The 26,754-nt window shown below is 37.9% G+C and overlaps 1 protein-coding gene across 1 annotated transcript in view; it reads left to right on the forward strand.

The window, feature by feature from the left end:
- Nucleotides 1-26,754, forward strand: part of BMPR1B (bone morphogenetic protein receptor type 1B) — a 241,493-nt gene that overhangs the window by 70,521 nt on the left and 144,218 nt on the right. The window contains exon 3 of the mRNA XM_064651940.1: nt 19,912-19,973. The gene's annotated coding sequence lies outside the window, so the exon portion shown is untranslated. The remainder of the gene's footprint in view (nt 1-19,911; nt 19,974-26,754) is intronic.

A 26,754-nucleotide genomic window follows, 5' to 3' on the forward strand; every position in this document is an offset into this window, starting at 1 on the left:
CTAGTGCATAAGAACTTGAAAATGAAATCAGGTATAAGATCACTGTATAAGCCACCTTGAGGTTAATTTTTCTGCTTTTTGCTGTCCTCTCTGAGACAGGTCTGATTTTTTTGGTTCTGGACATATTGGATAGATAAGCAAGGACAAAAATCACTTTAAGTCTCTCCACTTATATAGGTAGCTTTCTTTCGGTTGACCTAATATAAAATCCATGCTTTATTTTTGTACAGTTTCAAAATCAGTAAGCTCCCAGAAGTATAATGCATTTAAAGGAAAACTCTACAGAACAAACTGATGTCCACATCCATGTTTCCTGAATATATTTATATCATGTTTTGTCTCTTGGGCTGAAAACTGGAATTCAGCAACAGGTAAAGAGCTCCTATCTTGGACTTGCCTACCTCTTAGGTAACTTTCCTTTGACTGAAGTTCCAGAACTGCTGAAGTTACTGTCTGATTCAGCAGGGTTCTGAGTATGTGAATACCAACTCAACGTTGTAAAATGACAGTACAATAATTAAAGTAAGTTATACTGCTAATTTAGACTTTACAGTTGAAAAAGTAAAAATTGTAAGAATTGACCAAAATTTGCATTTGAAAAATGCTTTTTCTCCCTGAGGCATTAATTATTGAAATAGCTGAATATACAGGTATTCATCATGCAGATAGAGATTCTTAAAGAATTGGAAGAATGAAAAATATAATCTTCTAAAGCTTTCAGGGGACTGTGGAATTGAAAGCTTTGTAAATTTTAATTTATCTGAATTGATTTTCTTAGGTATATTTTTTAAAACCAGAGGAAATCTAAATAAACCCAAGTCAAGGTAATACTATTTGTCTGAAATGTTCCCTAATCTCATCTGGTATAATTGGAAAGCATTTGTGTGGCTCATTTGCCTTTGACTCAGTAATTCATACATGCATGTTAGCTGGATTTAGTAGCATTTTTCCTTTAGGCAATGAGAATGAGTCATAAGAAATGAGCAAATGAAAAAAGTTGATTTGGATTGGAAATTGGCATGTCTTCAATTAGGAGAATCTGTTTGCTCTTTCTTTTTCTTGGTCTTAGAATATATAATTCTTTTTAACCTTCATTCTTAATATGAATCATAATACACTCCACAGAGAATCCTGTATGCTTCCTGATAATAACTTGTAGTAATGTGAAAAGTATATTTACACCATTAGGAGAACAGGGTCCCATGCCCAGCAGCAGTTTAGACACTGAGAATACCACTCCTGGTTGCTAGTCCACAGCTACTTTTTGGTGGCAAAGATTAGTTTCTGCCTCATTTCCTCCAGTTGTGGGTGCTCATTCTTGCTGTTGAGCTGTTCCAGTAATGGAGGCAGCACTGGCGATGGCATGGAGCTGAGGGCTGGGTGATGGGCTGGAGGTGGGAGTGGGTAGGATGCTCCTCATGTTCTCCCTGCAAACCTAGACCTGTATCTGAAGTGTTGTCAGCATGGATTGTTGTCAACGTGGACATATCTGCACTTTAGTATGCTTTTGGTTTAAAAGATTACAATTCTTCTAAATTGGGGAAATGCAGCATTTTGCAAGGTTCTTTCTGAAATTTGGCACCACCAGAAAATGGCAGCTCAAAATCTCCCAGGCGTCAGCTCTCGTTTTCCAGTGTTTTGAGTTACTGACTTGCACTGTAGCAGATACATGACTTTAAACATTTGCTGTAGGCACTTTTCTTTATGTCTCAGTACATTATCCGATCATTTTGATACAAATCAGGCATGAGACCTCTCATCTGGAAAGGTCTGTGCTGAAGGTGGGTGGGGACAATATTTGCAAGTGGTTTAATTAACACAGCTGGCAGTATTCCAGCTTTCCTTAACTGGGTCTTGGGTGGGAAAGAGCTGCTTTTAATTTAGGGCAATTACAATATGGTTCTAGCATTTTTACCAACTACATCTATACTTCCCCACTCCCAAATTTTGATTCAAAAAATTGTATGTTTTTGTTAGAATTTAGCCTCTGAATTACCTCTTCTCTTTTAAAAGTATTTAACTGGTTATGTGGAGGAAAAAAAAATTACTGGGAATCTTTTTTTTTAAACAATTATTCCATTGGGAAGCATGGTGTTTGTAGGAGTGCTTCATGAAGGTGGCAGATGCAGTGGCTCTGAGAACCCCCCTGCTCTAAAGAGGTTTTCTTATTTTCAAAGAGCAGCAGTTTTTAGCAGACATTGTAACAGGAGCAAGCCTTCTTCAGTACTGTGGGCTGTCCTGTTTGATAAGGGTAGTCATTTAATGAAGGAATAATTTCATGGATAGCTGCATCAATGGGAAAATGTTATACAATTCAAAAAGATAATCTGTTCCAATAGAAAAAAATAATGTTGCAGGAGTTGAGAATATTATTGTCTCCCTAGAGGTAGTATTAATTAAGAGGCTAAACCCAAGAACAAGGTCAGACATTATTTCCACTTGGAGAGCTTGTTAGAATAAATTGATTTTTTTGTCTGAACTTGTCTTTTGCTCATGTATCTTGTTAAATGCATTAAGTGAAAAGTGACTTGTGAACAGCAAAGCATCTCATTCCTTTTTCCTGTGTTTTTTGTGAGCAATGTTTGTCTTTGGAGAATGTACTGAACACTTGGATGCAGCAAAGTTAAATATAAAAGGACAGCCAGTTGTATTTTGTCTATTATTAGCAAGGTCTACTAGTGCTGGTAGTTCTTTTATTACAAGAACTGTTTTGCCACTTACGTGTTACTTCTTCCCCGTGCTTTCATTTCCCTGGACTTCACTGGTATTCATTCAGTATATCTGTTTAAGGAAAGATAAGTCTTGCAGGATGGCTTTCACCTGCCCTTGTCTTATAGCCAAGTTTTGACCTTTAGAATATAAATCAAACGGATTGTGTTCCCTAAAGTTGGACAATTTCTGCTACCTTCTGAATCAATATGCAAAGATTCAATAGGTAAATAAATTCAAAGGCATTAGAAGAGTACAGTTCTGCCAAATGTTGAGCACATTTTGTAAGGAACTCTATGTCTTCAAATCCCTTGACATCTAGAACAATTAAATTAATTAACTCTTTGCTGTGCAACATGTCAGAAGAATCTATTAATAATATATGTAGAAAGGTTTCTGAGATTTCGCTGCTTGTAGATAAGCAAAAAACCTGGCTTCTTTTTTTCATAGTGCTTTTCACTTGAGGCTAATTTTAAAAATAAGAAAAAAATAAATCTCAACTTCTTTTTATTTGTTTGGGTTTTTTTTCTCTCAGAAATTAAGAATGAATTGTATTTTCTTCAGGGTTTTCTAGATAGTTTACTCTTTACATAATTAAGATGCAAAAAGTGAGTAATAGCAGGAGATTTGAAAAAAAACCAGACTTTGCAGATTTCTTGGTTTTCCTTTGTGGTGTCTGTAATTTTTTTCATTGTCTTAGAAGTTCCATAATACTTTGTTTTCCTATATATATGCCCCCATATTTCATAAGTATGGCAGCTTTTGCACTGGGAACCATTTATTTTGATGCAATCATAACCCACACATTTAAAGTGATGAATTTTGTTAAAACAACATATAGGAAATAATTGCTCATAGCAGGAGGTCCTCTTTAATATGTGAATTATAAACTGGGAGGTCTCTTTTCTGCTCCAGTTTTTTTCTCAAACATATTTAATCCACAAGATTAAAAGGTGAAAACAAATTCTTCGTACATTGCTGAAACCTGAGAGCACTGTCAAGGAATGAAATTATCCAGAGTTATGTCTGTACCATGAATTCAATAATATGCTTTTTGTAAAACATTTGTACAGTACCCTCCTTAGTGTTTCCTCACAAGAGATTTCAGATTTGAATATTTATTTTTTTCTTATGATTTATGCCAAAGTGCAAAACCACTACTTGGTGTTTTGGACCAGGAAAATGCTATAGTATGGCTAAGCTGAAAGTGAGTTCCCTCGTGTGCTCATCTGATGGAGAAATTGGCCAGATTGGACAAAGTGGCTTTTGTAAGGCTTGGTATATTTGAACTGCAGTGACAGCGAGTGAGTGAGTAAACCTCAACAGGACACAAAGCACGCTGAGAGAGTCAATGAATGAGTTTCTGGGTTGGAGCCTTTTTTTATGAGAACATGATACAGGACAAGGGCAGCTGCCTCTCAGTAATTTGAGGTGTAATCTTTGGGCCATCCTACAGCTAATTGAGATGCTATTTGAAGGAGTGTAACCAAAAATTAGAGCTTTTACTTTAGATCTTCAGTGCCAGTTTCACGTATGTTCTGAATTCATCATCAATGCACACTGTGTTTTGTTTGCCTCTGGTTTTCCTTAGGCTGATTCTCTTCTAAAATCCCATTGTCCTGCTGTCAGTCCTGGACAAAGTGCTGCTATTATCTGACACTTTATGCAGACTGTTGATGAAGTTCACACAGAAATCTTTGAGTATGTTTATAAAGAAACAGATTGTCGGGGTTTTGTGTGAACCTTCAAGACTGCAAAGTAGTCTGTGTATAAAATAAAAAAACAGGTTATCACTGACTTCAGGAAGTGAAAAGGAATATTCCATCTTCTAAAAAGTATTTATAAAGATGATATTTACGCAAAAGCAATAATTCATCTCATTAGTGAAATGGGTCAGATGGTGATAGTAATTAGTCAAGCTCCTCTTGTGTAGTAAACTGTTGCATACAGTGGTAAAAGTGGACCATGAGCAAATGGCTTTATATTGCCTTCTCAGTAAAATATATGCTATTATAGCATGAAGGATTGAAGTGACATAGTCACAGGTCACCCTAGTTACTCAAAATCAAAACCGTTTCTCAAGATACCTGGACAGGCAACTTTTTCCTCCAGCATTGGATACCAGGTGGTATCAAGCTCATCTGAGTTTATTTGGTTTTCAGAAAAATTTTCCTCATTCTGTATGTCTTTATTCCTCATAGACTTCTTCATTACTAGCTGTATCAGAGTTAGTAGTAGATTATGTCTGTGTCACACCAGCTGGAAGAGGTTTGGCATTTTACTTTGTCTAGGGCAGAGGTCCCACATGTAAGTGCAGCTTCAATCACACTGCAGCTTTTCTGTATTTTTTGGCAGTAGTTACTAATTCCATCGGTTAGAGAGGAGGATGTTACTTTTGTCCTAGAAGATGAAATTTTGTAGGAATTTCTGAAAGCATTTCCAGCACTCAATGCAGGCAGTAGCATTGAACAAACAGAAGCACAGCAAGATTTGTTTTATTGAGACACTTGCCTGGCAAACTGTTTATCCTGTATGTGATCCAACAGGCATTGTACAAACTTTGACAAGCCCTGTGCGGTTTTGATAGAAGGGAAAATACTGAAGTACCCTAGCAATTCTGCTCTGACCTTCCTCCTTATTCTGGTTGAACAGTTTGTTCCTACAGCTGAATTTCTTGAGCCGTGCAATGTTTTGTTTCAGATCTTTTTCTATCCAGTACTGGCCTTTCTGCCAGTTTACACTGCCACCTGTCTTCCCGTATGGTTTTGAGGTCTTCCCCTGCTGGTTTTTTTTTTCTTATGAATACTGCTCCTTTCCAAGCTGTATTTCCAGTCTGTGAATATGTGAAGGAACTGAGTAAACTCTCCTTTCAGTGCTTGCTCATTTGCAAAAGTAATCCACTTTGCCTGAGACTTGCTTGTTTTTGCTTAGCATATTTGACTCGGATATCTTCCCTGAGATCAATTGCTCATTTTAGCTGTTGTTTTTCCTCTAAGTGTCTTGGGGATTTTCGTTGTTGCTGATTTTATTTGTTTTTTTCTTCCACTGGCTTCATATCATTCATGTGCTACCAAAGCAAACTTGACATTCAAGTAGGATAATGTTATCAGTTTCATGTTGTACTGTACTGGACACATTCTACTTCATTCTCCTCCTGTCAGCAAGAGCAAGTCAAGCAGTTTGTAAGTATTCAAGACATTACAGTAAGGGAAAGAGAAGAATGGTGTGCCTTTTTCTCATTTATCAGAATAAGTAAAACCTTTTCACCGTTTAGGCAATGTTAATGTTAAGTTTCTTTTGCAAAGATTAAAAATACGATTGTTCCTTGGCTTCTTATCTTTTGACTTTGAGTCCATTGGGGTTTTTCTTCTTCCTTTTTTTTTTTTTTTTATCATTTGTACAATCAAAGCAAGTAAGACAGAGGAGTTTGCTGAAAAAAATCTGATCTTCCTGCATGTCACAGGCCATCATACTTTCTGCAATTACCCTGTAATAAGACAATAAATTGTATGTGACTAATGCAAATTTGTACTTTGCCGTTATATATGTTCTGGAAAGGTTTGTCTTGATATCAAGAGTTGAAGAATCCAACATTACTGGCCTTGGTAATTTAGATCACAGATTAATCATTCTTTCTGGAACATAGCTAAGGGGTTTTTTTACACCTTTTTACACCTTCATCAGCTAAAATAAGATTAGTGTTTTCTTCCATTGGAGGCACTTGAGAAACTGCAGTAAAGTCTGTTCCTAGAGCTTCTCTTAGTTAAGCAACTAAAAGTTCCATTTGCTTTCTATAAATCTTTTGTTGTGTTCTCTCTGACTTCAAGGTGTCATTTAAAGGTGGGACACAAATTTCTAAGCTGACTTTGATGTCAGTAATGCTGTGAAGAGGCTTTCTTGATACAGATGTTATTAGTAGAGCCTGGATCTACAGTGATGACTCTGAAATCAGCCAGTCTTGAATAGGTGTTTATTAGTTATTCTTAGCATCAACTTTTTTGATCAGAATTTTGAATAGTACAAAGTGAAATGCCTCACAAATATTGATATGCTTCATTTGTAAGCCCTTATTTAATTCAATAATTTGCTATGCTCATCAGAGGATGAAACCTATTTTGTTGCACGAGATCTATTTTACCTAAATCCATGATGTCTGGCATTAATGTAATAGCTGTTCATTTTTTCTGTATTAGTTGAATCCCCTGAAAATATTTCCTTTCCTTGCTTGTCAGATTATAAGTGTCAGATTATAAATGATCCGTAAGCTATTTGGGTTGTCTTTCTTTGAACATTGACACAACATTAATGACCTTCCAGGTTTTTCAAAAAAAATCCTTGTTATTAAAGACGTTATTAAAAGGTACTAACGGAGCAGAGATGACTTTATCCAAGCCTGTTAGATGCCATCAGTGCCTGTTTATTGCCAGTGAGAAATGAGCACATGGTATCTCATCTTCACATGGTAGCAATGTATTCTCTTGCTTTTCTGGTACAGTGTACAATTAGGACTATCACTGAGTGATTAGGATGGCGCCTTTTGTCTATGTGTTAGAAACACAGTGTCTTCTCTGTGTTGTTGTTAGATCATGTTCATCTCGTAATGTTGATAACCACTGTGCCCAACACCCTTGAAAAAGACTAGCATTACTAAGCAATTTTTTTTTTTCCTCTTTAACTTCACTATTTTCACTTATTGTAGCTTGTCTAAGCCCTACATAGAAATGAAGAGATTCAAGAATGTTTGGTGTCCCAGACCTGGATCTATAACACTTGTCTGTGTGTTTCCTGCACAGGGACCAAATCAGGCCCCTACATCCCAGCCCATGTGGCCTCCTGATCATCTGCATCTTGATCAGCTAGGGGAAGGATGAAGCTGAAACTTTTACATGAAACACCCTCCCTCCCATCCAGTGCCAATTAAACTTCTCTGTTCTTTGCCCACTCCTTTCCCCCCAAAATTATAACTTTTCCCATTACTGTCATGTAAATCGTCCTAGCAGGTTTCTGTAGCAATGCTGAGTTCATGAAGTTGATTCTCTCTTTTTATGTTGTTTACTTTTAAAATTGTCTTTCAAGTGACCTCCTAAGCAGTCCTGGCAGCTGACCCAAGCTTTCTACCAGTAAACTATGTTGCCACAGGACCTCTTCTTTGTAAGGCTTCAGCTGTGTCTCTCTTTTGCCAGGTGCCAGAAGATCAAATTCCTGATTTGCAAGAACCCAGTAGCACAAAGTAATTTAGAAGGGGTAGCAGTGACTGTCAGGGAGTATCGTAGGAAACAGAAATTATTACCAGGTCGTGTGGGAGCAAAGTTCACCTCGGTACAGGTTTTGCAATTACAGAAAATGGCAATAGTCTATTTCAAGAAAAATAAAGGTTTTGCATATTTGAATATTCTCAGTGTCTTTTCCTTTTGACAGCATGACAGTTCGTCAGTCTTCTTCAGTGCTAAAATTCTAGGCATAAGACATTTTGCCTTTTGATGTAGCTGAAGGAAATCTTTGAAGTAAGGTACATTAGCATATAAACTCTGGAACTCTTTGGTTGTTCTTGGGTTGGGATAATAAATGTTTGTTCAGGTGCCCTGTCTTAGGAAGTGAGTATTTTCTGCCTTGTCACAAGACATTAGCAATTGTACTGTATTTTCATTAAAGCACTTGTCATATTTTTCAAACCTAGGCTTATTTCTAATTTCTGTTTCCCCAAATCATAAAATTTTAATGTTCTTTTGATCTTGCCTGCTTTAATTCAGAATGAAAGTGTTCCTTGCATGCATATGAATGTCTCCCTCCCGTGGGGGATTCCTCCCTGACTGGCAGAGGACAAGGGAATGGATCAATCATCTGTCACTTAACAGTGTTAAAGATTCCAGGAGCTTTATCTCTTACCAATTCTGATAAAATGCTTATTCCAGTTGCATGACAAGCATCTACATTTGGTAGCTGGTGTCTAGTGAGTCCCGTTTTTGTAGGGCTGGCCATATGGCTTGTACCTGGGCAGTAAATCTGAAGCGCTCTAAATATTGCAAATATACTTTATGTTGATGAATTGTGGTTTTTGCTTGGCATATATGCAATATATTTTATTAATATAATTATATTTGATATGTAGATTTAAAAATTATTATTAATTACACATACATAAGCCATCTGCATAATGACTGCGCTTTAAGTAAAGTGCAAGAGCTGTTCTCCAGAACAAATGGACATTTTCTTTTGGTAGGAAAAAAAAAATGTTTTGGAAATTGAGAACACTATCTGGAGATATATCTTGAGAGCTAGCCGGAATGTGCAATAACCTTGTCTTTTGTATGGGCTATGAACAGAATAATAGTGTATGTAAGCAGAAGTTTTAAAAGTATATTTTCTTAGAGAATTTACCAGGAACAGATGATATTTCCTACATATTGTATGTGTGGTTTTATAAAGGATTTACTTTTCGGTTTTAATAGGATTAAATAGCACTGGGAAAAATCAGTTCACAATAGGATGTCTGTAGGATGTGTACATGTGCAAGGGGGACTCTATCATTTGCTTTTTCTGGTTCTTCTGCAGCTAAGTGCTCATTTGCAATATTGCATTAATGTAGGGGTTTAGAGTGAATTATAAAAGGAGTGGATAACAGCTTGCTTTGGCTGTAAAGCTGCACTCTTATTTTTTTGGCAGTAGGTAAAAAGGGCTGATTAGGAGAATGTATTTCCTGTATGTTCAAATATAAACCAGATACTCAGTCATGAAAAAGTCATTCACTGTTTTCCAAAGACTTTTTTTTTTTTGATTGGGTAATGTGTTAGTCCTTATACACAAAACAAGCATCAAGAAAAGGTGATTGTATTAGCTTTTCCCCTTCTTCCCTCTCTCCCTGGATTCTGATTGTTTCGGGCTTTAAACAGATGAGATTCCCTAATGACTACAGTAGTGCTTTTAATCCTGCAAAGCAGGAGTGAAAGTGCAGTTACTATACATAAATATCAAAAATACTTAAATTCAAGCAGAGTTTTTGATGGTCCAAATTTCATATAATTTTTAAAAATGAAGATCTAATCTGCAGCCGTGGGTGGTCCATATTCTAATTGTTGATGCTTGGAATTTTTATGGTCATCCCTTTGAATACTTGAATTGCTGTTCATATGTAGATGTGAGAGATCAGGGTTTTTTCAGATCCAGTGTGTAAGGACTTCTTTTTGGTGGTGTTCTTGTCATGGCCTGCTTAAGGCTGCTGCTGTGTTTTCCTCTGGTGGTGACTCTGAGTAGCGAGGGGAAGTTGTGGAGAACTTCAGTATACAGGCAAAAAATATATTCTGGTGATAGTCACAACCTACCAGTTATGTTATGCTGGTGAGTTTTATAAGGGAGTTTTGGATAATGTGGTAGGTAAAATGTCATAAGCACAGGCTTATATCCAGGGAGTCTCTGGTTCCTAATCAGGTTTCTTGAAGCAGAAGTGCCTTGCAGTTCCATGTCATCCTGTAGCCCTTTTTCCAGGCTGTTATCTTGATTATCTGGTATAGCTGACCGGTACATTCCTGTATGGCACAGCAACTGCACCCCACGTCACTGGGGTCCAAAGAAGAAAAGCAAGAATCAGAGATGTTTGATAGCCATAACCAGAGCTACTGGATTCATCTCCATTCATGCCTGTGTAATGCTCTTCAGAACAGGGGTCCTGCCTTCCCTTCTCTCTGGGAATAGCAAATACTTGGGACTGCAGGTGATGGTGGCAGAAATCTGTAAAGATTTTGCTTAAAGACAAGGGTCATTACAAAGAAAGAAGAGGTAGACCCTTGATGTTGTGCACCTCCTCAAGAAAGCCTTGGACCACCTTCCACCTGGATTAAAATAGATAGTGATTTATCTAAAATAACTCAGTTGGGGGACATTCAGTGGTACTGTCCCAGCAGCAGACATGTATCCCTGTTAGGTTCATGTTGCCTCCCGGCGCATGCAGCCCAGGAAGCTTTTAGCTGGCTAACCAACTCATCTTGCCTCTGATGGTTTAACAGACAAAAAAAAGCAGAGAAAAAAAGTGTTCTGTCATCATTATATCAGTGTTTGCTGTATGTACTGTGACTTGATGATACAAACTTTCATCCCAAAAGTTTGTGGTGAGGTCTGGAGCTATGGGAGCCCCAAACTGGCCATGAAGCCTTATGAGAGCTGAGCTCTTTATACTGGTGTACAGGGCTCCTGAAACTTTTTCCAACACAAGCCCAGTGTTTCCATTAAAGGATTTTATGGGGCTCCCTGCACATCATATCTTGCTCAGCTTACCATGTTGGCTCTTAAAAGTGGCTTTGAATACAATGCCAAGGCCCCCCAGTAGCAGCTTTACAGGCTGCTGGAGAGCTGGGAAGCCCCAGTTGGCTATCTCCGTGCTAGCGGAGCCCCCTCGCTGGCTTTTCCAGCTAAAATGTTGAAGCATCTGTTCTGTCTAGTTTAATTAGACATTACTTCCTTGCTGAATAGAGCAGGGAGCTTTGCAAAGTGCTACAAGCTCTTGTTCCAGAAGTGCCTCCTCCTATTCAAAGGAAAAATGAGTTCTAATCAAATGCCAATGCCTAATTCCTGTCTGTACCTCCTCAGTGCCTGAGCAAAGGACTTTCATGTAGGCCCTGAAAATGAAAACAAAAAGGTTCATCATCAGGGCAGTTCCTGTTTCTTTCAGTATACCTGGCACAAAATTATTTTTTCTTGCCTTCAGTTTTGCAAAGTTGCTAAAAAGCCACAAATCTAAATCTTTTTGTGGGGAAATTTGGCACTCATTTGTATGTACATCAGTTTGTATATGAGTGCTGCCGGATGGGTATCCTAAACTCATTAATGCTTCTGGGTCATCAGATCTGGAGTAATGTGCTCAGAACCTTCTTGCCATTATCTTTAAAAGCCAGGTAGATGCTGCAGCCTGTAGCAGCTGATGGCAGCCCAGGGGCAGGGTGCTGGTAGGCAGCAGTGGGTACCAGTCTTAACTCCACTGGGCTGGCCTGAGGGGGCAAGCTGTGTCCCAGCACTGGCAGGATGCTGTTGAAGTGCAAGGTGACCTCTGGTAGCCTTAGGACAAATCCAGCTCTTTTTAAGGTCCATATAAGGGTAAAGGTGTCCCACTTAAACATAACATTCTTGCAAGAAACCTTTTAAGAAACACATATTGAGAAATAATCCACCTTGGCCTGTTTTTTTGCTGCCTGTGAAGTTATTTCAGTGCACAGGGAAAACAAGCATATAAAACCTGAGCTTCTTATTGCATAGTAATTTTCAAAGTGATGAAAGGATGCACCAACAACTGATGAATCAGGCACTAAACACAAAGCACAGCTTGGTTTATTTAGCAGTGATGGAGACTGAATTAGGTATTTTTGTTCATGAGGCTAAATGTTAAAATATGAGAGAAATAAAACTGAATGATACACAAATACATATTATTTTTTTCCCCTCAACAATCAGAGTTAAAATTCATCTTCTTAGTAAACCCCATTTAATATTAAAGCACTGAAGAAACAAACACTAGATAATTTTTTTAATGTAACAATAACATCATTTGGCTTTTTTTCAAAGGAAGAAAGACATTTTAAAGATTGTATGCAGGTAAGAAACATATGAGAGAAACTTCCTAAACCAGAAGTTTGATGCTCTGCTTGACTTAGGTCTGAAGGTGAAAAGCCTCAGAGAGACAGGAGAGGTCGAGTCAAAGCAGTTCTAGATCTAAACAGACTTCATCACCAAAGAATATTTGAGAATTATTAGTACAGTTTTGATAAAACTCCTCCAAGGAAAAATCTTTTCAGTGTGATATTAAAGAGGGGACTGTTCAGTTATTTGATGCTCACCATCTGCCAGTGTTGTATTTCTATTTTATAAGAATTTTCTACTTCATACTATTGCGTTTAACATTTGGAAGGAGGGACATTTATTACAGAAAATAAAAGTCAGCATTGGTTGGGAAGGGGTGAACTTAAGCACAGGGCTGGAATGCTTGTAGATCCTTTCAATATGTGGGAAAAGCCAGGCAGGACCCGGTGGTTTGATTTAGACCCAATATTGTCTTTTGAACAGTTTGCCTGTCACAACCAGTTGATAATGGTCTCTGCTTTTGGTTACTGCTTGTCCTTTAGATCAGAGTAGCATGTCATAGTGCACTTCCAGGTGTGACTTCCCAGGCTGATTCAAAGGCTCAAAACACTTCCATGAGTCATAAAGCAGGATGGCAGTAGCCATGTTTTTCAAGAGTGTTATGTTCAGGAAAGAGCCCGGAGAGGAGGGTGTAAAAGGCTGCTCCATGGTTTGATTGCAAAACCGTTGGCTCCAGGTTCTCATGAAGTCTGCGTATGAATATGGCTAGAGCCTGAAATCTTGCAGTTCTGCTATGTCTGTATGTTTTCCAATATCTTTTTTCACACAAAAACTACAGGGAATCCCAGCCAACACGTGGCTTGTGTTATTTTTGCATTACTGTTAGTAGGATTTTGCATGTTGACTAATCTGTTATTGCTGTGGTGTATCACTGAATAAAATGTGGCCTTATTTTGACAGGGAAATGTATGTCACAACTTTTTTTTTTTATATTGCACTGCCTTGTTAGTTTGATGTTTTCCATTAAAGTGAAAGAGAAGAGCAGAGCAGAAAAAGGGAGGAGAAGAAGAAGAGATATCTGTCTGTTGTGAATTTTCCCTCTTCTTGAAAGACTCTACTTATTAGTTGCCTTCCCTGTACTACGTCATGTGCTGCCCACTCAGAGTTTAGCTGGCAGTTCAGATGCAGTTTGTTCCTGCTGCAAAATCACTGCAGGCAAAGTAGCCCCACCAGTCTTCCCAGGCTGCCCTGTGGTCTCTGGGCTGCCCTTTGAGTTTCTTGGTTGCCAGGCTTGACAAACAGGTGAGTGTTCTTCTGGGCCTTACCTGAATATAAAGATCCAGGCATTTCCAAGTGAGTGTGATCCTGCCTGTTTTCGTGTTAAGAGGTTTATTTGAAACAGTTTATCTAGATTGCTCCAGATTGTTTGGGGGTTTTTTGTGATGATTTTTTATTTGTAAGCACTCAAGTTTAATGTTTGCTTCCAGGTTTTCTGAGGTTTAATGATGCAGGTAATGTATGGACTTCACTGGAGATGGAGATTGATTGAAGCAAAATTTTATGCAATTAGATACGTTAGAGTATTTCTGTTTAACTTTAGAGGTATTAAACTTAGAAGTTATTTGAACAGTTGATAAAAGTTTTCTGATTATATGGCTTATATTATGATTTTCCAGTCAGAATCACTTTCACTGTGTTGTTTTACTTGCTTGGCTGTTCACTTATTGATCTGGTTTTATTCAGTAGGAGCAGCAATGATTATAGACATTAATTTCCTATAGATCTTATGTTAGTCTGTTAAAAACATCATGTTACTCTTAAACCCCCTGAAAAATACCCTTGTAAAAATTCCTATCCCAGTCGAAAGTTTGAACAGCTGAAAAAAATCACAGCGACATGTATATGTGTAGGGTGCTTTTCCAGGGAGGTATAGGAGGTGATGATTTGACAGAATCCCTGATATCTTCAGAGGAATCCTAAAACAGTTGTGCATTTAGGTACTCTAACTTTCTTTGAAATTTATATTTTTCTTTATATTTTAAAAGAAAACAGTCTATAATACAGGCTCATAGACAGCATGCTTACTGTCCAGTGTTGATCTTGATAGGGCAGACAGCAAATGTTTTACTTAGGGGACGGGTGCCAACCTTTTACTTCTATGTCAGAGCAGCATCTCGTGCAAAAGAGTCCTCAAGGTGTGACCGAGACCACTCATGTCGTAGCTTCAGACCAAAAGCACACATCATTGCCACTCAGAGGGTGAGATTTTAGATGGTATTTGGAGTTGTATTTCAGGGGACAGGTGGAAGTAATGATGAAAATTAGAATGCCTTTGATGCCATATTTAGCAAGTGCTCTTTTCCTAAAGTGGGAAGATCAAACAACAGGAAGCAGTTTCCTTGCTTGTAATATGAAGCTTGGCTTTGCAGCTAGCACTCTGAAAACCTGCCTCTCTTTTGCAGGCAGGAACTAAACTGTTGTTTTCCCTGCTGCCCATAGGTTTCCTTATTGGGTTTGCTCCTCTGTGCAAGTTTAATGCAGAAAATACACATGAAACCAAGTCAGCACTTTGTCCCTTGCAGTACATCTCTCATAGTTGCAAGAACCTGAAAGCCTCTTGCCCCTCCTAGAAAGGCTTACACCTTGTCTGTGCTCAGGGCTAGCAAAGTAACTCCTCAAATTAGAGAATTCTGGTTATGGATTGGAGACTATTGCATTTTGTCCCCATGAGTGATTTGCTCCAAACCCTTGATAGTTCCCATTATAAATGTGAACCAGACCACGGCAGGTGGCCCGGAACTTTTGTCAAGCAGATCTGTCAGAGACAGCAGAATTGTGACTTACTGTTCACACTGGTCTTTGAGTGGTGGCTTTCATTGTCTCAGCTGACATTTAGCAAAGACCATTCTAATCACTCTCCATTTAGTTTTGCAGCTAATAAACACATCAACTTCACAAAACCCATGTTTGCTCATATTCAGACATCCTATAAGACACTAGGAAGATAAGCACCGAAAAGTAAAGACATCCTACTCATCCAGCTGGTTGACTGTTGTCTAGATAAGAACTACACACCTGCGGTTATCAAATACAATAAATCTATCCTGTAGACTTGAGTCCCTCATTTATATGACCTTTAAAACAGGGACCCACATGGGAGGTGTCCCTTCCACTGACTTGTCATTTGTTATATTTTGGCAGATACTCTCTGCACTGTAAATCTAAAATATGAGTAAGTTATGAAAAAAGAGGTGAGAGAGAATACTAATTCTGTAAAATGAATGGAAAGTTTGGTTCCACATGTAATATTTTATTTCTTTTGTGTTTCTTGTGACTAAGAAAACAATGGTAGAGGACAAAGGAAATGTACCTGAGTTGTGTACATGTGAGTGAGCTAATGTTTGCAGTGACTTGGAGTTGTGGACATAAGCTGGTATATGCCATTCAAGCTTGAGTCTAGCAGTTCTGTCTTTTTTCATGCTTTTTGTATTGCATCTATGTTTAGCATATCATGTTTTTGTTGAGGTGCAGATTTGGAGTTCATTAGCGTGACTACGTGTTATGTATTTGAAAAAACAAGGGTCAGGGTTTGCATTTTCATTTTTTTCTGACCTGGAAAGGCATCTGCCAATTAGTCTGAAACTTTCAAGGATCCCCTACTGTTATTTCTCAGCCATGAACACCTTGTTAAATTTTATTCAAAGTAGTGCTCCATGTTGAGTTGTTGGAACACTTGTCCATTGGGACTTGCTTGAGTGAACTGAGCACGGCTACCTCCCAGTGTACCCAGTGTACTAGCAACCTGTGGTTATAAGCATGAGGGAATAGTGCAGTGGCTACCAATAAGCAATGACTGGGCACATCATGCTATTTGTGCATTTTCAAGTGGCTATTTTTTTAAATCCTTCTGTCATCCTGGAGGATGTACACAGACTTCTCATGAACAGTAATGTGTATAAACCCACCAAAGTTATTAGGCAGTGCATATTTATGTGACTACTATAAAGCTTTTAATGCAGGGAGGTTGGACTAAACAGCCTTTAAAAGGTCTCTTCTAACTCAAACCATTCTATGATTCTGTAGTGTTAGGTGCACATTTATAATATTTGAATATTTGAAAATATGTCCTATGTACTTTAATAGCTTACTAGCTATTAAAATTCTCTAGTGTTTTATATACTAGAGATATATCTGTTCTATTTTCCACAGACATATGGGTAAACATACTGCATGGGTGTTCCTGTTTTGTAAAGGAAAGAGCAAATATAAAGAAATTCCTCTTTCCTTTATGTAGATAAATCAGTGTTTTCACATTAGTGGGTGGAAGGGAAAAGGCTAAAAATTTTTTTTTGCCCGTAAGTTACATTTCAGTTAGCACAAGCACTATTGTGTGTGATCTCTTAATTTATGTGTGTGGTAAATTCAAAGGTGAGATGACCCAGATCTGATTGCAATCTTGTATCAGTGTAAAGCAGATGGACAGCAGCAGCTCCCCGAGCAGCCACAGTGCTCTTGTCAGTGGAAGTCAGCCTGAGATCAGAATCTGAAAAATTTACATATTCTAGATAAGAAGGTGAAACTTTATATTTTGTGTTGCTAGTTTTGAAGGAACTGTAAAAGAAACCATGTCTTAGCTGGGTTTCTATTTGTTCTGTGTTTTACTGTCTCTTTTTTGTGCTGCGAAGTACAAGGAAAAACTAAGCTAAGACATTAGTGTAAAATAAAAGGCTATCTGGTGTCTGGGAAAAGGAAAGGGAACCTATTCTGCACAGTCCAGATACTACTAGTGGGACATACAACTGGGTCTCTGCAAAAAGTGTACCACAGAGTGCCTTGTGTCCTCTCTGAACAGGCAAAATGGGATTTCTGAACTGAGCTGGCAACAGCATTTTTGTAATGGAGAGTTCTCCTCTGTGTTCAGGATAGATAATGAGTATACTAATGTATGAAATTTTGTCCTTTTTGCTTTTTTTTCAGGATCCTGGTTTATTGTAATGGAGCACTTGCCTAAACTTGTGCCACATATGCATTTTTCAGATGTTGCTGGATAAAAATAGCTTCTAATTGCCAAGAAGTGTCTCTTGCGATATGAACATGAATTTCATGTCTTTTTATTTAAGGTTAAATTAGAGCAAAACCAAGAGAAAAACTTTCAAGTTCTTTGTTAAAACAAGCAAACAACAAACAAAACCACAGGAAAAAAACCTGTGTTGTGAATGTTAGGCTTTTTTGAAAAAACCAAAGGTCTTGGCTCGGCTCGGCTCAGCTCTCATGGGTATCCTCAGCCTAAAGTTCAGAAGTACTAGATTTTCTTTCCAAACAGAAGGTGTCTTCTGAACGTAGATGAGGAATCAGACAAATAATTAGCCAGAATAAATAAAAAAATGTTACTTGGAGGCATAAGGCAAGGTTTCAATCCAACATTACTTTAAAATTATTCACGCTTCAAAAGGAAGATAAGGTAATACGAGAATACTGCAACTGATTTTATAGTTGAGTTAGGGACCAGATTATACTAGTATAGTTTCAAGCAAATAAGTGAAACTCTAGGCTTCTCTTTCCCAACATGAATACAATGAGATAGTGTTTCTTACTTTCAGGAGAAAAGTGGACATTGTTTCTCAAAAATGTCTTTTGTATCATTTATTCCTATTGTATGGGGTTTTTTGGGTGATAGGTGGGTGAGTTAAGCTATGTCATTTTGTAAACATCTTTGTGGAATTGTTTCCGTGACACTATCGAAACAAAGATCTTCACTTGAGTCCCAAAATGAAATTCTTGCATTGCACGTTTGAGCTTTTTTTTGTAATTTAATGAAAAGTTATCAAGGAAAATTTTAGTTATTTTATAAAGTATACTGAAAAATTTTTTTTTTAATTCTCATATAGGTTATTTCTACATCTAGCTTCTGGCACTCCATTGCTTTGGATCTTATTAATGTTGTGTTACATGAATTTTTGACATTTCCGTATAAACTATGTATTTTTTATTGCAAATGGTTAGGGTTTGGTTTTGTACTGACTGACTGTATAAAATATTCCAAATGTGGGAATATACGATTTTAAAATATTACTGAACAAACTATTGTATTTTCCTTGTCTCCCTTCTATGTACATCCTCCAATTTTACCGGAGGTAACAAAAACATTATGGTAAAGAAATTTGAGCTTGTCGAGATCACCTCCCATTTCTGGGCTTGTGTTTGATTTTGGTCATACTGAATTTGGAGCAGAAACTCACTCAGTGGGGGAATGTAGTGCAAGAGCCTGGGTCTGGATGTTATGCTTTCCTTCCATACCATCCTAGACCTCTGAGAGAGAGATTGCCCTCTCTGAAAATGAAAGTTGGACAAAGCGCAAACTCTTCATTTCCTGAAATCTCATTGTTTAGGCCAACAAACAGGCAGGTCAACGTGCAGGTTGCAGAACTGAAACTGAACACCACCTCAGTTTCCCTGGATCAATGAAGTGTAATTTGAAGCTTGTGGTTGCCTGTCCAGCCTGGAGAACCAGCACTGAGAACAAAGGCTCAGCGTCGGTCCCTTCAGATATTTGAGCAGCAAAATGCCATTACCGCTGTTCTCTTCTGCTGGCATTTGACTCAGTGCTGTGCTGTTTAGGTAGGCTAGGCACAAATTTTTCATGATGGTTATGCCAACAAATTCTCCCAGAACAGAGGCAGCTTATGTGGGTAAATTGAAGAAGAAAAGCAAAACAAGCCAAACCACGACCACCAATAAAACCCAAAACCAAACCAGGAAAGAAATAATGACTTGAGCTCTGCAAATGTTCACATACAGTGTTTCTTACAACAAAGCTTCTTGATCTGACTCTATGTCCATCTCCGTCTCTGTAAAACTAAGTCAGCAAAGAGCTCTCCGTAAACAATAAATCGAGACGATGACAGAAGTCTGGCACTAAATGCAGATTAAAGAACAGTAGTTGTAGCTGGCTGTGATACCTAATGGTATTTTCAGCAAGTTGTATGAAAGGTTAAACTCATAGCTTCTGCCCTCAGTGGGAGATGGCACATACAAATGTGCGCTGTCTTGACTTGAATGTTTTTGCAGCGTGACTGCTGTTTTTGGACAGGAAGCCTTATTTGGTCAGTAGAAACTCAGGCTCATAGTGTTTTGTTTAGCTGCATTTTAGGGTGTTAATTAATAATTAGGCTTCGCTGAGTGTTCTTTGGGATGCAATCAGATCCATACATTAAGTAAGGATGATTTTTTCGCTTGTTTTTACTGAAGAGCTCATTAGTAGTTGATGGGAGTTGAGTGCATCTCGACCCAGTCACGCACCTCTTCCTAAAGCACCTAATTCAATTGATTGGGTTGTTTAGTGACAAAAAATACAGTCTCAGCAGAACCGTAATGATTTAATCTACCTAACCACAGCATGAGTTTTATGAGTAATGCATAGAGGTAGCTCAAAATTCTTGCATCTCCATGTTTGAGCAGGAACACTGGGAAAGGAAAAAAGTATCCCCTATTAGTATGTATATGCAATATTGTACAATTACTGCTTGATATGTGCCACACCATGAAAACAGTTAAAATTTTATCTGTCAGTTCGCTCAAGTGTGACTCAATTTTAATACTTATGTTAAATGCACAGTATATTTTTCTGCTCTGTTGCAGATTATACCATCTTACTTAAACTGTGAGAAAAGAATATTTCTTGAAAATTAAGAGGTCTTCAGGTAAGGACTGAGTTAAGTACTTTTCTTTCTATGAAGACCATTGATGTTAATAAGCACCATCATGTAAATACAGGGGGCAGTTACTGTTTGTGAACTAGTTTACGGACTGTGAAAAGCTGAAGAAAAATCACTTGAGATATTCATGGTAATACAAGCTGTAGTAAAGAGGATACTTGAGAAAGGCACATGTATGCAGGTTTGAATGAATTCACTATACTGAATGCCTAGTACCTAGGATGTCTTTCAAGAAGGGATTGGTAAAAAGTTGTCTTCTGACAGAAAAGTGGGAGCCAGTTGAGAAAATGGCTGGAGGTAATGGGCAGCAGTTTGACACCAGGTGTTGCCAGCATGACTGGTGCAAGCTGCTTGTCATTGTCCTTCTCATATTTTCAGATAACCATTGGTAGACCTAAACTTAATGTTCAGGAAATGTCCCTAGTCCCCTTGGGGTTGCTGCTAAATAATAGCGTGCCCAGCAAGTTAAATTGTCGTTCTTTGACTGATGTCTCTCCTGGGGTAAACAAGAAGTAGTTCTGCAGAGTAAAAATCAGCAGCTCTTTGTTTAAACAGTCTGTTAAAACTCCTGCCTTGCGCTTAAGAAAAAGGATTTGAGTCTTTTCAGGAGGATTGTTGAAAGATTAAATGATTACCCTGTTCATTATGGGAAAATTCCCAGTTTGCTGGAGGTTGTGTTGTAAAGCCTTACACACACAGCTGACATAAAGTTATAACGTGAGCAGTTTTTACCTTATCACATAATGGGTTGGGGGTTGCGTGTTTTTCCCTTCTAATGCAGACTGGTACAATGCAGGTAAGCAGTTCACTCAACTCCAAGTAAAGGAGAGAGAAATACAGAAATTTGATAGATGTTTACAAAACATATGAAGATGTCCTTAAATTGTGAACCGTCAATCCACTTTTCCAAGCTAATGAAAATTTTGTGAGCTGTTTTAATCTACAGAGCTCTTGCCATCCTTTCAGTTAATTCCTTTAATGTACCTCTATTTCATCTTAGAGCTCATAAACACAATACAGGAAGTTGTTGAAATTGGATAATTAAATATTTTTCCATATGCAGATAGCTCTACCTGACTGCACCATATTCTGTTACCTTGCCTGAGTATCATAAAGAGCCCAAAATTGAGAAATTGTGTTGAAGTTCCTTTGGGTTTACATTCTTGGAACTTTTCCTAGAGCAATTTCACGACTTAATTTGCATTTGGTGTTAGAAAATTTATAAGACTCTAGTGTTTTGTTACTTATGCCTAGGTTTTGAAAGGAAAAAGAATGAGTGCCTGTTAAGTTTAAAATAAAGTTGTAACCTTTTTTTATAAAAATGGACATTTTAACATTGAAGTGCCAGTAAGTTGCATGGAGGTATTAAAAAAATAAAAGCTATCTGTTATATTCCACATGTTATAACTTAAATGAATTAAGTATAATCTTTTCTACGTTAATCTTTATTTATATAGCACCATAGAATAAAAGAATTTTTAAAACCATTAAAATACTATTACTTTTTGTTGTTCTGTCCCAAATCTTTGTCTTCCCATGCCTTAAGAAAATGTCTTTTTCTTATTACCTGTTCAAGGATGTTTTAAGCTGAGTTTAGAACTACTTCCTTTAACAAGAAACTTTTTTTTAATGTCAGTTTTGAAATTTTATAAGGTTAGTAATCTATTTACCATATGTAACTAAATGGTAGCAAATGCTGGTCCTCCTTCTGCAGTATCCTGGTTTATTGTTTATCTGCTTGAGTCTGAATAGAAATGAGTACAAAGATGATAACAGTACCAATGTAATTGCATGGATGTATACATCGCTTTTGGTTGTACATCTGCATAGATGTAAATGGCTTTACCACTTCACACTAAAGACCTTTTGAAGGTGCTTGGATTATGCCATGCTTAAAATGCTTCCCCGGAGTAAGAGGATACCATGGACATCTTATGTTCCTAGTCAGTTCAGTCATTTTTAGAAAAAAAATTGCACTAGTAAATTAAACACAGAAAAAAACCCCATAAGTAGGTCCATGCTTTCTCCATGTAATTCCCTGTATTACTCCTTGTTTTTAGAATCATACTTGTATAATACAAAAATTCTGAGCTGGTACACACTGCATTTTAGGCATCTGGCTGTGAAATGCTATAGAAGATTGTCCACTCTTTTAGCTGTAATTTTTTTAACACTTGAGCATTTATAATTCAAATCAAGCTTTGAAGTTTTAGTGATTACTTAAATTTTGAATGCCCTCCCATATGCAATGACTGAAGTAGCTCCAGTGGGTTGTGCTGGTGGTGTCTGCCACTGCTTTACCAATATAAGGATTTGTTGTAATTCAGATGTTGTATAGAAAGAATTCATTTCTATATCTGCACTACTATTTATTAATGGAAGAAACCAATAATAAATGATAGGAAAAAGTAATCATAAGTCTGGTGTTTCATGCATTGCATACCTGAAAAACCCATTTCAGCTTGATTTTGCTTTGAGAAGGACTTTAACGTAACTATGGTTATTCCACATATATTTCTTCTGTAGAAAGAAGAAATAACAAACAACATCAATCCTAATAACTTCATCTGAAATAATTTTTTATTAATACTTCATGTGGAACCACTGCAGCTGAGAAAAGGACATGGCAATATTCAGAAAACTGTTGGTCTACACCCTGGGCCTGAAACCACTCAGGTTATTGAGCTGACTCTTATTTGGGCCCATAGTGAGTTGTCTTAGGGAGAACAGCCACCTGAAACCTATTTCTTTTGGGGAGCAGGGACCAGGGAGGAAGAAGACAGAGGTAACTCTCAAGTGGTATAGCTTTGTAAGCTGGTGTCACAGGCAGGGTCATGAGAAAAGCAGTGATAGTCCAAGGGAAATAGGAGGAGGTTGAGGGTGGGATGGGTAGAGAAGATCAGAGTAGTCCCTTCAGTGGCAACCTAATGTCATCTGTTCTCAGTTGTTTCATAAAACTGCTCTTTGCAGCTTGGTGAGGAATTCTCCAGTCTGATGAGCAGGGCAGAGTAAAGGGGCGTGTCTTACTAGTGAGACACCCCATGAAATATCTCCATCCCACTAGCTCCTAAGGAAAATATACCCTGAGCCTTCTTCCATCTCAGAGCTCTTTTAAGACTTCTGTTCTTCCTCCTCCTGAATCCTTTTGGCAGATTCAATTTACATCATGCTCTGGGGATTTGATTAATTTCCTGTTATTGGCCAAGTCCTGCAAACCCTTGCACTCAAGGTTGGCAAGTGTGCTGTTGAATCTTGGTAAGATAAGTTCTGCTCCTGCACATTCAACCGATGGCATCTTTACTGTCTGGGAGGATACACCCAAACTATGTTTGCTTGATAAATAGGTGGTACTAGAATTTTAAATCTACCCTGGTAACAGAGTGAATAAATTTAGTCGGTATGGAACTTTTAAGCAGTTTTTACCATATGCCTTAGGATCATAATTTTAAATTAGATTTGCTCAAAGTGGAAATCTAGATTCAAGCTGACATCATAACATATGACCTTCGCTAGCAATGAAAACAGTGAAAACCTGAGACAAGAGCATTAATCACTGAATATTTTATATGCTTGCCCTGAATGTTCATCTGAAATGTTAATGCTGTTTTATTATATCCAGTAACAGCACAAAGTAAAAATTTATTAATACTGTGGGGTGCCTAATATAAGGCATTCAAACTCACTTTATTGTACTCTGGTTCAAATCTTTTGAGTCTTTAGTGGAGTACACAGAGCTACTTGCATGCCTAACCTGTTGTTTTTGGTGTATGCATAACCTACTCCTTTTACTGGGACTGGAAATGTGAGCAGGATAGTAGGGATCAGATTTGGCAGCTAGACTTGGGTGAACTCAGATTCGTTTGTACATACCCATTTGCAGGAGGAAGTGTTTAATGGCCTCAGCATGGAAGTGTCTGTGAAGTTTGGGTCATTGTTTTCTGGGCTTTTTAAATCTGCTTAGCAATTTGAATTTCGGCTTAAAGTTCTTATAGTACCATTTTTTTTAAAGATAGCTGTGTCAAATGTAGTTGAATATGGCATATAATGAAAGCAATACAGCTTACTTATGCATAACTGACCAGGGCTGTAATCAAACAGATCTTTTCAGATGACTTGATGGAATTACCACTTTAAACCAATTTGTAGTTTCGTTAATGTTTTGAGTCTTGATGTATTTTCATTTATCTTGGCTTTTTGTAATTTTGTAATTAGCAGGTACAAAATTTAATTGATGGTTTGAAAAGAAGAAATTTAATAATATCTTATTAACTTTAAATTGATATCAAATTCATAATCATTCCTCTATAATATATTCCCTTTACGTGTGAACTCATCAGTGTATACCAGAATATTCAAAATTTGATGTCATATATAGTTGACTTAGTGGGGTTTGGAAAACACAAGGTAAGGTGGGATCATTACTTTCCAAAGTATTCACTGCTGCTGTTGACCAACAACACAAACACTCTTCCTAATGAGCTGAAGTTTATACCTGTTTAAGTGTCTCACTTGTCAGTGGAGAATCTTTTGCTGGGAGAGCTTCTTTGTTTCTATGTAGCTTGAGCCAGTGATGTAAAAATAGATTTAAATGCTTTTATAGGTGAAAGTGAGCTTAATTGACAGTGTGTTAGTTGTGCCTTTTGTATTTTGCTTTATTGGGTAGTTCCAGTAGTAAACTGAATTTATTGAAGTAAATCTGTGAAATTACCTTAATTGCCTGATCTCAATAATATTTATAAGGAACTCCACTATTTGCCTGTTCGTATTTCAATGTAGGGTATGTCGTGCAGCTTGTGTATGCATATTGTTTGAAGGCTTTGAATGGCTTGCCTGTCTGATCCATTTTAATAGATTCCAGTCTTTTTCCATGACATCATTATTGTAACAGACTTCCTAGAAAATATGAACAGCTGCTGTGTATTTTTTCCCTGTGTTTTATATTAAAACTGTAGCAGCTCTTCTGTTCTCTACAAATGACAGCAATAGGCTTGTCTGATGTAAAACAAAATGAAAAAAAAGTCAAAGTAAGGAGCTGTGATACTGTTAACAGGCCAGTAATGTAACAGGTCCCCATGTATGAATCATTTCATAATGCAATAAGGGATTACTTATGCTGCTGTCATACTGGTCAAAGGTTGGTCCCATTTCCTTCCCCCCTTCTCCTGAACTAAACTGTGCATCATTAAAGATGATGAAGACAGTATTGTACTCAGCTTCCTGGCCCAGATGGCAATTTGCATGAATTTTATTGTATTTTTTCCCTAATATTCTTAAGCAGACTGTGCATAGAGGTTTTAAAACTCCTTTTAGTTCTTTCAGTGCAGTTCAGGCAGACTTGCTTCCTTGTTTCTCTGTGCATCCTGGCACTCAGGGATGGCTTAGAGGCCACTTAACATGGAGCCTAGAGTATTAAATAGAACTAGAAATTCATCAATCTTCTTGTTACACCAATTTTCTATCTTGCTCCATGTGTAAATAGCTGGAAAGTGTCACAGAATGATGTGAGCCTTTAGATCATTATATTGTGTTTTGTCTGGAATACCTCGATTGGATTTTTAGTACTTTTTAGGTGACTTGTACAAACCAACCATGAAGTCTGGTATGTTGCATGCCGCAATATCTGAATTTGATTTAACAAAAATATCAGGTAAATAAAACCTATCCTTTACAGGGTTCTGAATAGAAACACACAACACTGTGCAGGATAGTGTCCCTCTTGTGCTTGTAGGTCATCCAGCAAGCCAGGAGTTAACAGCCAACTCAAGTCTCACCTGGATGCTCCAGCTGAGTAAGAAAACAACATTGATTGTTGATTGAACAACTGCTGCTTAGAGCAATCTGCAAAATCCACTGTAAAATTCGACTTCTTGTTAGCTGGGCTGGATTTTGCTTAATTGCTCTATAACCATGACTCAACTTCAGCCAAACATTTTATTTGCTGTGTTTCTCTATAATTCTTTTCAGACTTGGCATCTGTCTTAGGGAATCCAAAAATCAGGCTGGGTTACTGGGAATATGTCCTACCCATGTATTTGCGTATCAGAAATAGTGTGGCCAGCAGGACTAGGTTGGTGATTATACCTCTGTACTCAGCACTGGTGAAGCTGCACTTCGAGTACTGTGTCAAGTTCTGGGCCCCCTTACTACAACAAAAACACTGACGTGCTAGAGCAAGTCCAGAGAAGGGCAACAAAGCTGTTTAAGGGTCTAGAGGTTAAGTCCTAAGAGGAGCAGCTGAGGGAGTTGGGGTTGTTTAGCCAAGAGAAGAGGAAGCTCAAGGCATGACCTTACCTCTCTACTACCTAGCTCAGTTGGTTAAAACTTGGTGCTAATAACACCAAGGTCACAGATTCAGTCCCGTGTATGGGCCATTCCCTTGAGAGTTGAACTTGATGATCCCTGTGGGTCCCTTCCAACTCAGAATATTCTGTGATACCTGAAAGGAGGTTATAGCCAGGTGAAGGTTGGTCTCTTCTCCCAGGCAACTAGTGACATGACAAGAGGATGTAATCTCCAGCTGTTCCAGGAAAGATGGAACAATAGGAGGAATTGCTTCACAGAAAGGGTGATTCAACATTGGAATGGACTGCCCAGAGAGGTGGTGGAGTCACCATTCCTGGAGGTAGTTAAGGAAAGATTGGATGTGGCACTTAGTGCCATGGTCTAGTTATGTGGGTGTTTTGTCATAGGTTGGACTTTGTGATTTAAGAGGTCTCTTCCAATCTAAATGATTCTGTGATTCTCTGATACATGGTTCCATTAATAC

Source organism: Pseudopipra pipra, chromosome 4 (assembly GCF_036250125.1).
Source record: "Pseudopipra pipra isolate bDixPip1 chromosome 4, bDixPip1.hap1, whole genome shotgun sequence".
NCBI lineage: Eukaryota > Metazoa > Chordata > Aves > Passeriformes > Pipridae > Pseudopipra > Pseudopipra pipra.